Source organism: Lathyrus oleraceus, chromosome 6 (assembly GCF_024323335.1).
Source record: "Lathyrus oleraceus cultivar Zhongwan6 chromosome 6, CAAS_Psat_ZW6_1.0, whole genome shotgun sequence".
In the NCBI taxonomy this organism is placed as follows: domain Eukaryota; kingdom Viridiplantae; phylum Streptophyta; class Magnoliopsida; order Fabales; family Fabaceae; genus Lathyrus; species Lathyrus oleraceus.
In genome coordinates this window covers 220,370,558-220,372,918 of record NC_066584.1, presented here as the reverse complement: position 1 = coordinate 220,372,918, position 2,361 = coordinate 220,370,558, and the positions used below count along the sequence as shown (strand labels likewise).

The 2,361-nt window shown below is 39.7% G+C and overlaps 1 pseudogene; it reads left to right on the top strand.

The window, feature by feature from the left end:
- The first annotated feature begins 893 nt into the window (after positions 1–893).
- Positions 894–993, top strand: LOC127099046 (uncharacterized; annotated as a pseudogene).
- The last annotated feature ends 1,368 nt before the right edge of the window (positions 994–2,361 follow it).

Genomic DNA, 2,361 nt, shown 5'->3' with positions numbered 1-2,361 from the left:
TAGATTTCTTAGGGTTTTGGTTTTCTATCCTTGGATCAGACGGTCCTTCCACTTCCGTTCCACTTCTTAATATAATTGCATGAGCTTGGCTTCTCGGATTGGGTTGGGGCTGTCCAGGGAATGTACCAGTTGGTGCAGCAGTAGGTGCTTGTTGTTGAGCTACTTGAGATATTTGTGTTTCTAACATTTTGTTATGGGTAGCCAAGGCATCTACTTTGCTTGCTAGTTGTTTAAGTTGTTCGCCAGTGTGTATGTTCTGGTTTAAGAAATCTTTATTGGTTTGTTGTTGGGAAGCTATAAAGTTTTCCATCATGATTTCCAAGTTGGATTTTCTAGGGTTATTATTGTTAGGATTCGGTTTCTGATATCCCGGAGGTACAGATGGGGTTTGATTCGGAGACTGTCCAGGTGCGTATAGAGCATTATTACTCTTATATGAAAAGTTTGGATGGTTCTTCCAATTTGGGTTATAGGTATTCGAATAGGGGCTTCCTTGAGCATAGTTTACTTGCTCTGTTTGGATTCCAGTCAAGAGTTGACATTCCGCAGGAGTGTGGCCTTGGATTCCACAGACCTCGCAATTCTGAGTTATAGCAACCACGGCGGTTGGAGGTGATACGTTTAAACTTTCAATCTTCTGGACCAAAGCATCCACTTTTGCATTAACGTGATCAAGGTTACTTATCTCGTACATGCCAGTTTTCGGTTGAGGTTTTTCCACTGTTGTTCGTTCGGTTCCCCACTGATAGTGGTTTTGGGCCATGCTCTCGATAAGCTGGTAAGCATCAACATAAGGTTTGTTCATTAGTGCACCACCTGCAGCGGCGTCTATTGTTAACCTTGTATTGTATAAGAGACCATTATAAAATGTGTGAATTACTAACCAGTCTTCCAAACCATGGTGTGGGCAAAGTCTCATCATGTCTTTGTATCTTTCCCATGCTTCGAAAAGAGACTCGTTGTCTTTCTGTTTAAATCCGTTTATCTGGGCTCTTAACATAGCTGTTTTGCTTGGCGGAAAATATCGGGCAAGAAAAACTTTCTTCAACTCGTTCCAGGTGGTGACTGAGTTGGAAGGGAGAGATTGAAGCCATCTTCTAGCGCTATCTCTTAATGAGAAAGGAAAAAGACGAAGTCGAATTGCCTCTGAAGTGACACCATTAGCTTTAACAGTATCAGCGTATTGGACAAATACGGATAAATGAAGGTTTGGATCTTCGGTAAGATTTCCAGAGAATTGGTTCTGTTGCACAGCCTGCAACAACGAAGGTTTAAGTTCAAAGTTGTTTGCTTCGATTGCGGGCGGAGCAATACTTGAATGCGGTTCATCTTGCGATGGAGCGGCGTAATCTCTAAGAGCACGAGCTGGTTCTGCCATCTCGGTTAAAGAAGGAAAAATGTTTTTGATATCAGGAAGGTTTATAGGAGGGAGATTGTTTTCAGCACGATATTCCCGAATTCGTCGTAAGACTCGGAGATATAGTTCGATATCGTTGATTCGTAAATAGAGCGGTTCGCCTTGAGAGCGAGTGCGTGGCATACAAATCAACGAAAGAAAGAATAGAAGGAAAAAGAAACCTTAGTCTCTACAGCGTAACGGAAGAGTTACGATATCGATTGAATAAAAGTCCCCGGCAACGGCGCCAAAAACTTGATCGCTCGACTGTGTGAGTCGAGAATGGGATACAAACTGCAAGTGCACAGTTCTATCGCGTAGTTTTAAAAGATATCGATCCCACAGGGACTTATGAATCGATATACCGTTATCTAAAGTTACTACGTAAATCTAAGGTGAAAATGTTTGATTGTTTGGGGGAAAAACTAAGAGCTAAACTAATATCTAGATTAAATATCAATAAAACGGATATCGGTATGTAGTTCGTCAAAACTAGGGAATCAAGTCTTTGTCGGTTTCCAGGTTTTTAAAATAAATCGTTTCAGTTAACTTTATTGGTTAAAGGTTTTATCTCAAACTCTCGCTCTGTTGAATAAACCATGATTTTATATTAATGTTGCTGTCACTTATAATTAAGTCAAAAACCATATTTTGAAAGCAGTAAAGTTGCAGAAACTCTTTTAAGAAAATACTGACCGTTTTAAACACCCTTATCTCAAACTCTCGCTCTGTTGACTTAGGTTATATGATTAAATCCAAATGCTTAACTCTCGTCCTCACATTCGATCTTTAAAAATACTTTTTGGAAAAGGTCAGAATTTAATTGACTCTAAAACTTGCTCTCGCCCTGATCTAGAATTAATGCCTAACTCACACTGTCCAGTCAAAACCTCAAACTCTCGCTCTGTTGGTTTTAACTTCTTTATGTTCTTTACTTTTTGTAAAAAATCTTGTTATTAAACCTG